Source organism: Symsagittifera roscoffensis, chromosome 3, assembly GCF_963678635.1.
Source record: "Symsagittifera roscoffensis chromosome 3, txSymRosc1.1, whole genome shotgun sequence".
In the NCBI taxonomy this organism is placed as follows: Eukaryota; Metazoa; Xenacoelomorpha; order Acoela; family Convolutidae; genus Symsagittifera; species Symsagittifera roscoffensis.
In genome coordinates, this window is record NC_087064.1 from 71,317,039 (window position 1) to 71,333,288 (window position 16,250).

Here is a 16,250-nt window from a genome sequence, read left to right on the forward strand (position 1 = left end):
CATTCCCCTTTGGAAAATTTCTGAAAAGCGCCTATCCTTAATACTGAAGATTTGCATATACTCTCCACCCAAGGCAAGCACCCGACAGTAAATAATTAATTGCACTCGAAGGAGGTTCACTTGCATGAAGCTCCAACAAAAAATTTGTTTCTGCCAAACTTAAGAGGTTAAAGCAATTGTAGAATAACAAAATTGTAAAACTCATATCGTGTAACAAAAAAACTTTCAAAACTCTATATAGATAAGAATTTCCGGTTCAAACTAAAGTTAACGAGAAGTTTCTACAAGAGTTTTATAGAGCCCTTCAATGGAGAAAAAGTTTTTGAGACTTAGGAGACGTCTCGTTTCGTTGCTCTTAATTCCGTCCAACGTCTGAGTTCATCTAAGGTGATTGATTGACCTAAGAGGTCCATAGCTTAGATGACTGAAGTCGTTCCCTACCTTCCGGTGGTGTCATAAGGTGGATGTTTGTTGGGAGTGTGTGTCGGGTCATTAAAAATTTAATTCCACTTCATTCCATTCAAGGTTTCCATTAGTTGAGTTTTCAGAATCAGTGGAATTGAACTGAAAATGTTCGCTTCCTGGTTCATAAACATCAGCCCCAATCACATTGTAAACATCAACTTCCTAGGCAAGCGGTACGTCAATTGCATTGAATTCATCTTCATATCCATTTTCTGCAGTGGTGACTTCAAATTAGAACAAACTCTAACTGGGAACATATACATAGATCCATGTAAGTTAACTGATGTCCATCAAGCGCTTCAAAAATTTGTTGCTCAACGCAATCATGCCTCAGTCACCGATATGATGAACGGGATCCATGGGTACAATTTATCGTAGATCTGAGAAGCGCAAATCCAAGACGACAAAGAGTCCGTAAAGTCATACTTTTTGCCTTCTAGAACTCCTTTACTTGATTCGGGTGAGGGAATCGCTTTTAATATTTTCTCCTTTAAGCTCTTTATAGTGCGGTTTGTCCTTTTTCCATCTTGAACTTTTCTATAAATAGGGGTTTTACCGTTGGGATACTCGCTTTACCCCTACGGCTTTCCGCTTCTCTGCGCGTAAAAAAAACCTTAACTGGGGAACCTGACCTATTGGGTACATATTTGGTATCGTTCGCGATATCGTCTGATGAAGAAGAGTCTTTGCCTAAGTGTCCATCCTCTATGTCACCCTGAGCGTCCCACTCATGCCGTCTGTCCCCGCTCATCAATTTTCTTTTTTATTTATAAATAATAAAGTTTTATTCCAATCTAGGTGGAAGTTTCACAAGGTTAGGCCGGATAGTGTTTGGTGATCTACCGAAGTGGGCTTCAAAGGTAGAGCAATTTAGAGATTGTTGAATTACAGTTTTTGAGCATTTTATGATTTTCAACAATGCTACTTCTAGAGAAGGTTTGAGTTTATAATGTGACATAACCATGAGTAGTTTTGTGATTGTTCTAATTAATCTTTTGACTTGTAGCTCTAAGATTGCGCATCGGGCTAAAAACTATGTTCGTGTTTTGTTCTTGGCAAAATTCACGTTTTTATTCTGAAATGAACCCCAACGCTTGGTCCGTTTTATTAGTTCTAGGTGTCTATGTAGCGCTAAGTAGTTCCTAAGAAAACTTTGAAGATGTACTGGATGTTAATTGAGCTGAAGTAAATTTAAAAAATCATTTTACACAGAAGTTTGTGTTCCCCAAGATATAAGTAACGCGGCGGCAAAATTTTATTTCATTTCTTAATTTGGTTCTACGAACGATGGGAGCTTTCCGAGGTACCTTTTTTTGTTAGTGGCTTTACGTTTTAACCTGCTTATACGCACTTGATTCAATTCTCTCCATGAACTTGAATTTCACGATAGGTTTTTTGCTACCAGACATAGAGTGTCGTCAAGCGCTTCATAGCGAATTAACCAGGTTGGGCATCATGAAGTCTATGGAGCATCATAGTCCTCAAGCATGCCGGAATAACAAGTCTTCTGTCGAAATAAAGGCGTCCCCCACTGACATGTAAAATAATAGTAAGGTTTATAGTAATTTCCCATCTTCAATATATCCTGCTTTCGGTCTTCATCTATATTTTAAAAATTTTCTCTGGTACAGATCTTGATTTTTAAGTAGAGCCATGAATTTCGAGTCAAAGATTTCGGCCATGAAAATGGGAAGATTTTGTGCTTTTCAGCTTTCGGACTTTTATGATCAATGCTCGTTTCATCTTTAGTAACGCCAGTCGAGCAACTTGTACTGGTTACAGTAGGAAAGGATTAAATAACAGTGGATTTTTTTGTTGATTAGAATAAGTCTTTTCGATTGAATCTATATGATCTGACTTTTTTTGAAGTTTTAAAATAGTTTAAAAAATCATTTGTATGACTGGAGAGCAGTCTTCTGCACGCGAGTGAAAATTTTGGCACTCTGAAATTTCTGCAGCTTTTTCAATTCGTTTTTCACGTTCAAGATATTGAAATGTCGACTTATTATTCAATTGATCAATCACGTTGCAGTGTTTTGAATCATGTGACTCTGTTTGCTGAGTGAATTTGTCTCTGGTTTCAGAACGAGAAGATTTAGGCATCAAATTTTTGGAGCCAAAAAAAACTAATATGGTTTACTGAGTCGGCCACGATTTTTTTGTCGCCATATAAAACGGGCGTCTAGATAGGTGTCTAGATAAGTAATCTACGAATCCCATTCCTTTACCCGGGAGATGTTCGACGGTAAAATCGTGAGGTAGATCTTTATCTGCCCAACGGGTAAGACGAAATTGGGCCGTCATCATGAACTTATCATCTTTTAGTGCCCCGATTAAGGCTTTGTGGTCCGTAACAAGGGAAAGTTGTTGCCAAAAGAAACTGTTTTTAAAATGATCCAGTGCCCGAACAAAACCCAAAAGTTCGAGTTCTTTGGTGCTGTTTTTTAATTCAGCTATTTTAGGAAGTCTAGTTCAAATGCTACTGTTTTCCAAATTCTCTCATTGTCTCGATCGAGGGATGCGCCCAAGCATAAATAAAATGCTTCGCATTTCACTCTTGCTCTAAGCTTGACGTCAAAACGCTGATTTTTTAATGTGTTGGAATTTTCTTTCTTTTTTTTCTCGAACGCCGAGAGGTGCACATCCGACCAGTTACACTGTGTTTTTTTTGCGTTTGTTCTTTTAACGGTTTGCTTAGGGTTGCTAAGTTTGGGATACGTTTACTGAAATAGTTAATCGAGCTCAAAAGAGATCTTATATCATTGGTTCATTTTGGTTCTTTTTATCTCCGGGTTGCCTCGAATTTAGGAATCTAAGAGGTGGTTCATTTTGCATTGATCTTGAATCCCAAGCACTCTATGTTATGGGCTGAATTTTATGACCAGTCCGTCGTCATCTAGACTTTTTATAACATATGATAGCATTTTACAATTATGTTTAGCGCGAGCAACTGTAGCGATTAAAATGTCTAATTAACAAGGTGTATTCGGAAATTTTTCGGTCGAACGGTCCATTTAAGCTGACATTCATTCGGCAGGCGGCCTAGGCCAAAAATCCCGTTTTCAATCGATATGAGCCCGTCACTTCTCCTCCCACTATATTAAAATTACATTGATTGCTCGCTTTTCATGACAAACACATCTGGCTATATGCGCACTTCAAATCAATAGAAGATTTTGTTTTCGTCATGGCCAGTAATTGTTAGGACTATTTTGTGAATTAATTCCAACAAATTAGGCATTAGATACCTGTTACGGAATGTTTGTTTGTGAAGTAGTTTTGAATTTAATGCTAATTTATTTGAGTGGTCTCATTTTGCTATTGTGACGATAGGCGTTAAAAAGCAATCTTCGGAACATCTAGAAAGTTTTTCTATGTGACCGTCGGTAAGTAACTTCTTGTTGCAGAGTTTTTGTAGATGTTTAGATGGTAAAGGTATAGGTATAAGCTTGCTTTTTACTTGTACCGGTCTTAGATGGGCGTCGGATTTGATATTGATCTAGCTTACCTCTTTCGCGACGTGATTTTCCTTGGGAAGTGTCCGTGCATGAAGTTGTGTGAGTTGCGTCTGCTTTTGGGATACTTTTATTCCCCGGTTTGATGGAATATTGTTACCGAGCAGATTTCTTTCGGTCGCTCCAGTGACAAATAATGATTGATTTTTTTTGCGTCCCTTCGTTTTGATTGTATCCTTACCACGACTTTTCCAATAATTTTTATCGTGCTACCAGATCTTTAATAGTTCTTTTTCGTAACTTCTTTTTTTGCTTCGCTTCTCAGAAAATATTCCATATTTGGAGTAAGTCTTTTTTCATGAAGAATACCGGGCTGGCTAAATCAGTTTGAATATCGGTAGATAATGGAATAAACTTCATGTCTACCTTTGCTCGTGGCCATCGTGAGTAAATACTGTTCTTATCTTCCTTTAACCCTATGCTTTATAAGTTCACTTTATTTTTCTATCTAATGTTAAGACTATAAAGTCCTCCAAGTCGACTTTAAGTTCGGAGTTGTCCTTGGGATATCCCTGTGGGTTACTTGTTCGAATAATTTCGAGTTTTGTTCTACAACATTGGTTTTTGCCCTGGCTGTAAGGTTTGGCAAAATCAGCCTTGCGGCCTCAGTTATTACAATTTAGCTCTCCTGCTGAGCAAGAAGTAAGATGATTCTTCTCAGTTTGCCTACCCCATTCTCTTTATTTATTACTTTCTACAATATTTAATGTCAGTTCGCTTTTTAACTTAATGTGACTTTTGTACAGAAGTATTTACATGATAATTTACATACGGTAGCTGTATTTTTGTGCCTTTTTGTGGACTAGAACATAGGTTAATACGTTCTCAGTGGTAAGATATTCGATACACCGCTTTTTTGAGTTTCCACGTTTCTCATGTTAGTAAAAAAGTCTCTAAATAGTTCGTCTCTAAAACTTCTAGTTTTTTTCCAGCTCTGATGGGACTTCATGGAATTTTTTAGTGACTCGTGATCTTTTGACTAAAGAACTTGTATCTTTGATAAGTTATGTTCGTTACCTTGAACGTGTTTTTCAGTAATTCGAAGCAATTTTAGAAGCAATTGGTGTGCAAAGCAATTTTGGTTTTCATTTCCGAGCGCCATGTATGATTGTGATTTTCAATTGCTTCTTGTCAATGTCTCAGATTTGTATTCCGTTGCATTTCGCGTTATCTTTGGCTTTTCGCCTTTGCAATGCTTCGTTGCAGGCCTGTATCACTTGTTAATTTCTGTCTGCTTTCTCCGCGCGACGGGTTGATAGGGACGTTTCTGGAACTGAGAAAATTAGTTTTTACCTAAATGGTGGATTTTTCAGGACTTCAAAATCCATGGAATCTTCAACGATGATTGTTTTGTGGAATTTTTTGGCCCATTTTTCCCAATCTTGGCGATTTTTGCTTGATGCGATAATCCAAAAGAACTCGCAGGTTCGATTCGTTTGACTGCGCCACATTAAAACAATGATGTTAATTCAGGTTAGGTTTTTAGTTAAACGCTGATAAAAGTCTTAATTAACTAAAGCAAAAAATTGTTGGGGTTTGGGCTCTTTTCCAGTCCCAACCTGTGATTCTTTACTAAAATTCATTAAATGGAAATCAATTTAACATGACTTTTTTCAATATGAACTGCATTATAACGTGTCAGCGTGAACAAATGAACAAATTATTACAATATTTCTTGCATGCAAAATGTCGTGTTAAATAATTTTATACAGCCTAATTTCGTAACTTTCTGAGGGGCGTGGGAAAATGGAAAAGAGCCGGGATTTGTTGGTAAAGCGTAATCCTGATTATGTGGATACCTTGCAAATGCTATCAAAATAAACTATTACTCGAGGAGATAATTTTTGTAAAAAAAAAACAATCTCTCACTGGATAGGAATTAAACTTACGACACGAACATTTTTTTTAATATGCCCGCTCGATTAACAAAATTTCATTACAAGTTTGAAAAAAAAACAAATTGGCGGCAGAACGAATGAGCATGTCGAATGAGCAAGTCAACGAAATCGTCGAGACAACCTAACACATCGTTCACACACAGCCTGAAAACCAAGTGAAAATATCTGTTTCGAAGTTTAGATTGGGGCGAGGAACACTTTAGGCGAAACATGCTCGCGTCGCGAGTTCAATTTGTAACCTTTTTTTGCAACAACTGACAGGTAGAAGGCCTCCTCCTGGGCATTGAGATAGCCTATCTGTAATTGCCTACTATGCATGGAAATATCTATACATCACCCCAGAAACTGATGCATCGCTTAAGTTCAACAACTCCAATACCTTGAGTCAACCTTTAATTGATAAATTGAAATCTGATGCAGTTGGCAGAGCGTTCAAACCGAGCTGAAGAGAATCTCGAAGCAGAGTGAAAAAAATTCAATAACGGAACGAAAGTTGCTTAGAACGAAAGTTCAATAACGGAACGAGAGTTGTTATTGTTTTTTTTTGACAAATCAATAACGGAACGAAAGTTGCTTAGATTTTTACCAGAAATAAAATGATGCAATTTTTTTCCCGAAAATCTCAACCAAAATTTACCCCAAAAATGGATCATTTCGGTTTAAATTAATTAATCAAGAATTACGCTGAAACTACTTCTCTAATAGATGAAAAAATTATATCACAAGAAGCTTCTTAGGCAGCCAAACAAAGAAGGGCTAATTCTCCAAAAACTTGCACAAATTGTTTAAAATTTGATTTAGCTAAGATTGTGGGTTTCATAATGCAAAAAATCACGTTTCTTGGCTATCAAGCAAAAATATTTTCTATTATACAATTTTTTGGAGATTAAACACATCTAGATCTTTGTTGGGCTGTGTAAGAGGCTTCTTGTGATAATAGTTTTTTCATCCATCAACAAAGTAGTTTAAGCGTAATTCTTCAATAATTAACAAAAAATTTCGTTGAAACTTTCGAAGAAAAATTGAACCATTTTAATTCTGGTAAGACTCTAACCAAATTTGTTCTCTTCGTTTTTCAAAACTTGTTTGTTTTGTTCGGTTAATTTAAATCAGCACTGTAGCCTATTTGATGAAACTTGAAGAAATTGCATTCGAGGCTTTGACCAAAAACCTCAAACTAAATACGAAGTTTTTGATCAAAAATGTTGCTAATTGGACTGGACTTTGTTGGGCTCAAAACTGCTAAAAAAATCTCTGAATATTTACGAAAAATTATATGAACTGTCAGGTTTTTTTTCTACAAAAAATTCTTTGCAGAATCCTTTGAAAATTGAAACATTTGCTGACACGAAGACGCGACATACGCAAAAACAACTGCTGGCTTAAAAACCAGTGGAAATACGTGTCGCATTCGATTTCTTCGCCTGGATCTGAAAAAAAAACAATTAACTTTTCCGTTTCAAGCTCCTCTTTACGTGTTATTGCTACATCAATTGAGTCAAATTAATAATCAGATCATACAATTGGAAAACTCAAGGAATGCGACACGTAATTCCACCAAAATTTACCACAAAAATGGATCATTTCGGTTTATATTAATTAATCAAGAATTACGCTGAAACTACTTCTCTAATAGATGAAAAAACTATATCACAAGAAGCTTCTTAGGCAGCCAAACAAAGAAGGGCTAAATCTCCACAAACTTGCACAAATTGTTTAAAATTTGATTTAGCTAAGATTGTGGGTTTCATAATGCAAAAAATCACGTTTCTTGGCTATCAAGCAAAAATATTTTCTATTATACAATTTTTTGGAGATTAAACACTTCTAGATCTTTGTTGGGCTGTGTAAGAGGCTTCTTGTGATAATAGTTTTCTCATCCATCAACAAAGTAGTTTAAGCGTAATTCTTCAATAATTAACAAAAAATTTCGTTGAAGAAGCTTTTGGTCGAAACATTTTGTACTTGTTCACAGCTAAAATTTGTTCATCGCTTACGCTTTAAGAGCTGAAAATCATCTTGAGTCTGAACAAAAAAATGCTTTCTCGGGCGCATAAAAGGCAAAAATTTTCAGGCGCATCAAATGCAGCGAAAAAAAAACTGCCAATCGGATAAAAACTAGGATCAAACTCATGGGATTGCTAGGCCAGCCTCATTATTACGATTTGTATCTTCGGCAAAAAAGATACTCATGCTTGAACTTTCCGTCTGTTTTTACTGACTGTTAGTAAAAAGCCTGGTTCATAATTTTGTTTATCCAAATTATCCACAGATTTACAAACTAGTATCGTGTTTTTGTTTGTTTCAATTGCAAGGATAAAAAAAAAATCTTCTATATTTTTGCTCTCAGCTCAATGATAATTTAAAAAGCAAAATTTTTAGGATGTGTGTTTCCGACACCCAGAAAGAGGTTTTGGGCTTTTAGACGCAATTCTAATCACGATGAATTTTTTTTAATGATATCACTTAACCTCATTGGACATTAAACTGGTAAATATAGATTTGCTTGGAACAAAGGCAACCTAAGCCAAGATTTCTTTCTGGTGGTTAATTTTACTAAGCTATCAATTAAACTTAACGTCAGAAATTGGAGCCTCGTTTAAAATACGAGACATAAAAATCAAAAATATTTATTTTATACACCAGGGGAGATTAAGTTTTTTTTGCAAGTGAATGTTTTGGGCAATATACTCGAAACTGTATTTTTCTTTGCAGCTTTACAGATTGACCAAAACAGTTTTAAGTCCTTTTAGAAGGCTTCTAGTTGTTTCTGCTTAGGGATGTTTTACTTCGATTCTTTTTTACGTTTTTGTAAGAAGGGTGCTTCCAATAGAAAAATGAAAGTAAACTTAAATTAGTGGACAGAAACTAAAAATCAGGTTGAAAAGGATGAAAACTGTTTTCCGATTGACTTATTTTACTATGACTCTCAAATATGCTTGTTATATTTTTTCAGTCAGATCTTTTTATCAGAACAGAGAGAAAAAAACGAGAGCAAATGTTTTTTGTAATTTTTAAGACTGTGGTCGGAAAAACACTGTGCTACTTGCACAGTAACCGGCTATCCTTGTTTCTTTTTCTTTTTGTTTTCAACGCAAAATCAAGTACCACAAAAAATCATCGGACTGGGTTGAGTGACATATCATATTAGAGCTAATACAGTCTAAATTTGAACCACATTAAAAAATTGCAAAAAATTTTTCCCAGTGTCGAGAAAATTAGTTAGAAAATTTTCATTTCGAGCGAATGAAGCAAATGAGCCGGCTTACAACAGCTTAATTGTACCTAATTTAATGCCTAAAAACTTAGTTTTCACAATTAAATTAGTTTTCTAATTCGATTTCGAGAAACAAAAACTGTAGTTTTTTTGTTTTCTTAGTCATTTTTCTACATTTTTTTGTCTAATTGGCTTATAATACTATGACTGTCTAATATGCCTAAATTATGCTCTTACGTCAGAATCTTTTTATCACACCAAGCAGAAAAAACTACACTAATGTTAAAAAAAACACTTTTTGTAGCTTTTAAAGACTGGTCGGAACATTCTGTGCTACTTGCACAGTAACTGGATATCCTTGTCATATATTGTATTTCATTTTCAAAGAAGAAGCAAGTAGTTCTGCATTAAAATAAAATATCACCTAAAATCACTTCGTGTAGTTTTAAAAACTAATTTGAATTCACCAGTTGATTTTTTCGAAAAAAAACAGTAACTGTTTTGACAAAAACTCGAAATGCCTTTGACTAGCTGGCACACTTTTGGAAACTGTATGCACAAAATCAATAGTCGGGTAACAACTTATTATAATAGAATAGTCGCAAATTAGTAGTAAATCAGTCAAAAGTTGTCTGAAGAAAAACCCTATAAATATAAAATAAAGTATCAATGATTTTAGCACCATCTTGAACATAAAAAGATCAAAAATTCAAAACATTTCTGCAATAAAATGTAAGAAATTTTTTGGTTTTAAAATTTTATATTGTTAGTTATATTTCAAAGAAAATTGTTTTCCAATGTGTTTGTTTTAGTATAAATGTTGATTCTACTCTATTCATTCTAACTTTGATCGAATTAAAGAGCAGAAGCAAAGTTATGGAAAGATAAACGAATTCTCAAAAAATGGACAGGTGCAGTTTAAAATTTCTTATTTATTTGTTTCTTTTGAAAGATAGAGAAAAATGTGTATACAATTGTGAGAAAAATAGCTAAATTTTTATCGTTGCTAGTTGATTTCACTTTTCAGGCCAAGACAAACATATGTTAACACAGCTCATTTTTTTTTGCTTAAAATCACTCTAAAATCAAATTTCAGACCAATAGAGAAAATCATATCATCGAGCGTTTAACTTTCAAATCAACTAATGTATTCTTCAAGCTCGAAATTCAACAAAGCTGCTGAGAAGCCGGAGCCTGCTCCAACTTTGTCAATTTCTGAGTGCTCCGGTTAAACAGAGTATGTAGCCAATACTTCATTAAACAAAGTTCATTATCCTATGAAAATTAAAAAAAATTTAAACCAATTTTGTTTTGTATGATAGTTAGTTATATTATTTAGGACCAGAAATAACTACAGTGAGAAAAAAGTAACCTATGAACCGTACCCCACCCATGCCTGCCGTTTAAACCTCTGCGTATGTAACAACTCAATATCTGGATTGCAATGAAGGACCAACAAAAAGACCCAATGCTATAGAAAAAAAAATCCGTGACTTTGGACTAAATACGCAATGAAAAAAAAAACATGATGATTAATTTTGAACTAGGTACTTTCATAAATACAATTGATTGACTCACTCCGATCTCTTATAATAATGATATTATAAGGATTGAATAAAACTTGAGCCGATTTTTTTAAATTCTGCTTTTGCCATCTTTTGTGGGGTCGTATCAAATCAACTTGATTTAACTTCCAGAAAAAACCTTTTTGCGTTAAGAGGCGAAGTTTTACAAGTAAAAAAATAGTTCACATTATCTGATTGTTATAAAAATTGACATGCGGTCTAACTAAGCCATGATAAACATATTTGGGCCTCATATCTAACCTTGTAAAACCACTAGTTACACCATAAAATTGAGGATCATGTGATGTGGAGATAGGAAGAGCGCGCTAAAAATCACAATAGTTTCATCAATCAAATATCATTTACACTATTTGAAAAAAATACTTCGCTTAAAGGTAAATCTTTATCTAGAAATCAAGTTGTGTGAGAAAGTTATAGTTGCCATTTCCAAAGACAAAGATAAATAAATATATTCGGGGTGGTTTTTTTCCTTCAAAAATATCGAAACTTTTTCCGAGTCCAAATTCTTTACAATCTGGAATCTAATGGTGAATGTAGCTCAAAAATAAAACCGCAGTTGAACTGTGATAATTTTTCGCAAAAATTATAGCAATATAACCGTTGCTAATTCAATAAATTTGGGTCAATTACACGTGCGCTATATACGTATTTGTTCTAGTTTCTGAAAACATGGGGAGATTATATATGCTTTGGGCTGCGGTGGTGTTTTACTCATACGAATGGATAGATTTCAGTAAAAACAATTTACTCTTCAATGAAGATACTAACTCTCTTAGTTTAAATTCAAAAAGATTCAAAAAAAATTTTCATATCTGGGTTTTTGAAATCGTCAAAAAATTTTTGATTAGATTAAGAACGCTTTTGGGATTTTTCTATGAAAAAAAAACAGCTTTTGCCTTTCCATCACAAATTGCTTTCCATGTTTTTCTATTATACAACCTTCCCACATTATAATACTTTTTTGTATTTTGGTTGTTATTAGTAGAAAAATGACTATTCCAATCACGATTAGTGCAAAAAAATTTTTTTTCTTTAAACATGAATTCCATCATGTTCAATTGCTTGATTTTCTGATGTGAGAAAAAAAACTATCATTTTCTGTAGTCGCTCCAAATGATCATCAACAAATCATTATCGTGTCGAAAAACAAAAAACCATAATTCCATCAAAGCTGCAATTTCTTCAAAAGTTCTTTTCACACTTCTTCTCAAGCTTGCTTCAAATCCAAACTCTTCATGCGATGCATTGTTCGACTTATCTTGACCAGAAATCAGATTTTTCTAGTTAATTTTAATTCTGCAATTTTTTCGCAAATTAGCTGAATTCATTCAAATTTCCACATTAGGAAAGTTAGAGGAGCAATCAAAAAGCCATAAAAATATCGTGTCGAGACTTTATTGTATCTTGGTGATTTTACTGGATTAAAGCAAAGCTTTCTAAGCTTTTAGATCTCGCGACTGTGCTTTACAAAATCCTGAAGATGAAAAGTCCCCAGAAGTCCCGGATATCCTCAAAACTAAGGTTGAAAGTTCCGCTTATTGCAGTCATCAAATGTCAGTATGAAATTGCAGACATTTTCAGTTGCATGAAAGCGTTCAAAAAATGTCATCTTTGCCATTGAGTTGGAGCCATTAATGCCTATTTTGAAATGACGAAAACTACTCAAATTCATCACATTAGCTGGAAGTTAATATTCATTAGCATACTCATAAGCGGAAAGTTATGTTCAACTTTTAAAATAAAAAAAATCGATTCCATTTGTTTTGTTACAGAAGGAGATTGTATATTTAGGTTTTAAATAATTAGCCTAGCAATTGTCCAATTTCAGTACTAAATAAGAACAATTATTTTCTCATATTTGAAACAAAAACATTGGAACATTGTGCTTAGGGTGTTTTTAGGTCAATTGACTTTTTGAGTTTTTTTCTGATCTGGCAATGCTTGAAAACCCATGTTTCTGCAATCTGCAACTTTTTTAATTGGTCAAGCTAAAATTTGGTATTAAGCTAAATTGGTATTAAGCTAAATGGCCTGAAATTGTTTGCTTAATTTGAGATTTTTGCAATTTACCAATGCATCTACCAAGTTTTTATGGAATCCTCAAACAAATATCTCATAATTTGGATTCCACAAACTGCAAGAAAAATCCGCAACGTGTAAGAGGATTATAATAAGCAATCATACATCGGCGACTGCTTCCATGTGATCTTGACGATTATGTATAGTGCAATGTCTGTAAAAACGCTACTTTGGGCTTTTTTGTGCAGTAATTAAAAAATTTTTGAACTTTACAAGTCAAAATTTTTTATCTATTACAGCCTAATTTTCTGATTATTACACAAATTTTTTGGTATTTTTAAGCAAAAAATAATCAAATTATCAAATATCGAGTTTACTGTCAGTTTCGACGAAGGTTCGACCAAGCCGTTCAACTGTTTTTGTTTCATCAGTTAGTGATATGGATTTCATGTTAGGTTCTATTGTTTTGACAACTATAGCGGCTTTTATTGTCTCTAACTCCTTCCCCGCTGGATACCTGACGGAGGAAGTTTCACATGTTACTACTTACTCAGCGCAAATTATATAGAGCAACGTTTCCAGTTAAAATTTGCTCCAGTCAATCCAATGGAATGATGAGTCAATTTCATGCTTGTCAAACTTCAAAAAAAATGACAAAAATTTCTTTTGTATTTTCTGTTTCGACTTTCAAAGAAAGTGTGAATTATTTACGCTTGGGATGTTTTTTTTTCAATCATTTTTCGAAATTTTGACTAAGCATTTTCGACGGATTTTTTATACATCAGAAAAATTTTTTTTTCCTGAGCGCAAAACTAGGAGATATTTTACCTGTAATTATGTTTCATTAAGTTATGAGGGTTAAAAGTTTGCCAATTTAGCCAACTTGCTTCATTTAACGCGCGATATTTTGCGTTCTTATAACACGCGTAAGCGGAGAAATACTTCTTTCCAAAAATAATAAAGGCAACTCGTTTGGTCATGTTTTAAGGATACAAAACGTTGGAACAATCCCATTCAGGGTTAACATTAGCGTGTGAGGGGGTAAATTAAAAAAAAAGAAAAATAAACTTTTTTCTTCTTTTTGAAAGTATCATCAAATTTTCAACCATAAAACTGAATAAAATTCAAGACTTGGATTTGATGTACGAACAATGTTGTTTTTTTTCTGAAAAAATTTAGAAGTTTTTGACGTTTGAAAAATGCTGATTCAAGAAAAATGTCCCAACTCTGGTATAGATAGAAATTTTTAATTCGTTTTCATACAAAGTATTTATTTCATCGTAAAAGTTAATCAAAATTGTTTGAACTTTCAGCTGAAATAAGTGAGAATTGATCAAAGCAGTTTTTGACGTATTTTTTTATATTCTTTGAAGGAAAAGTTTTCCGGAGCTCAAATTGAAAAAAAATATATTTCACCTGTAATCATTTTTTGCAGAGATATGCGGGTTTAAAAATTGACAATTTGCCCAATTTGGTACATTTAACGCGCGATATATTTCGTGCTGCTATTAATGCGTAAAATATTCGATCCGTCTTAGAAAATGTTAAAAATTGGGTTGAGGAATGGTGTTTGTTCTAGCCACTTTTTGCTACATGCATAACATATCTCTTTGCTTTATACATACGTTTAGGAGGATAATTTTATAAAATAAATCCTCAAAAAGTTTTTTATAAATGAAGTTTTTTGAACACTTCGTCAAATGTATTTCAAATCTCTCCATAGAAAACAAAATGCACTCGGAACATTCAGGTCTTCGCCCTGATACGAGCAGTCTTGTTTTTTTTATTTTACATCGCTAAGAATTAGAAAATCAACTCGGATACAAATCTTTGTCACTTGATTAGAAAGAAAATAAAAATTGAAAGTCAAAGATTTAGTTAGATTGGTTTTAATTTAATAACTTATATTCCTGCGAATCATCAGCGGACCATATCAGCCAATATCTGTAAGCTAACTAAAAAAAGCTTAACGAACAAACGCTCAACTAAATGAATTGCAGAAAAAAAATCAGCCACAACTGAATACTTTGTAAATACTGTAACAAATATGTAGAACAACTGAATACTTTGTAAATACTGTAACAAACATGAAGAAAACCTTTCTTAACTTTATTGGGCTACTTTAGAGATCCACTTTGATACAGTTTGTCAGCAATGAACCGGTAGTTTCGATAAAGTTTTTGATGATTGACTAAAAAAATCAAAATGATCCGTTTGGAGATTAAACGTTTGGGCCCAGTAGTTTTTGCTAAATTAATTGTGCCATAATAGTTCTGTTTTGTCAAGTCAACTCAATTTGAGAAAACCGAGACTTAAATATCAGATTTCATTTTTCTTTTTGGTATAATTTCAGTCAGCACTCTAACATGAAGTGAATTCTTGGACAGAGTAAACAGTCATAGTTCGCACGATGATTTTTGTATGATCAATATCCTGAACGATTTGACATGTTTTGATTTCCAATCGTTTATTTCTTAGCAGTTTAAACGAATTAGTTTCAAAAATTTTGTAGATTTTGTGTGATCAATTTACGCCGAGGCGGCTTTTTTATTTAGAATACTTAGTTTAGGGATTCCTCTCATTCCATACTTGACACTTGTATTAATTTAAACGCCAGATTCTCCAACAAAAGCGGATAACCAAAAATCACATTATGAAAACTCAAAAACTAGATTCAGAGCGAAAAAATTGGCCAAATTAGTCGCATAGTTAACCGGTTTTTTCCTGTTGGAATGAAGAATAAAAATGTTCATTTGGCATAAATAGAGGTCAAAGCACCGACCCTTGTCACTTGGTTGACTTGAAGTAATGATCGCTCAATTAAAAATTCAGGAAAAAAATTGAAAGTATTTTAGTTTTTTTTTCATTCGGCCTATTATTGATCGAGAGCTATTTTCACTTCAACTACCTGCTTGCGTTTGAAAACGTCTTCAATAATTTTCTGCTGTTTCTGCTTGGGGGGGGGGGGGTTAGGAGATAGCTTAATTGGTCATTACGGTGGAAGGGGGTGATTGATCTTAGTTTTGTAAAATAGCATAGTTAACTTCAGAAAATTACGTAAGCTTCCTACGGTTTGGCTTACGCATGTATCTTCGTGTGCACCACTTCCATGTTAAACAGTTTAACAATGGTAACAAGTGTGCAGATGTTCTCAATTGGAGTTTAACAACTGGAACCATTTCCTCTAATCATTTCAAGGCTCATTTAGCAGATTACTTCCGCAGTCAAAACATGCTGGAAACGCTCACAAATAGGAACTCTGTATTTTTATGTTTGGATCAAGGTTCCTCCCAGAGAGACTTCAGTTAAAAGCTGTCTTTACAAATAATTGAAACATTTGATTATTTTGAGAACTATTTAAACTGTTAAGCACAAAACTCAAAAGAGGTCAATTGAACTGATAATACCATCAAAACGGATTTTTCCCTAACAACTTGTTAATTTCAACCTTCAACGGCTGCTAAAATTCATTTTTCAAAAATTAAACTCAAACATTTCAAAATATACTTATTTGTTTGACATATTAAACTATATAATATAATCATGAATG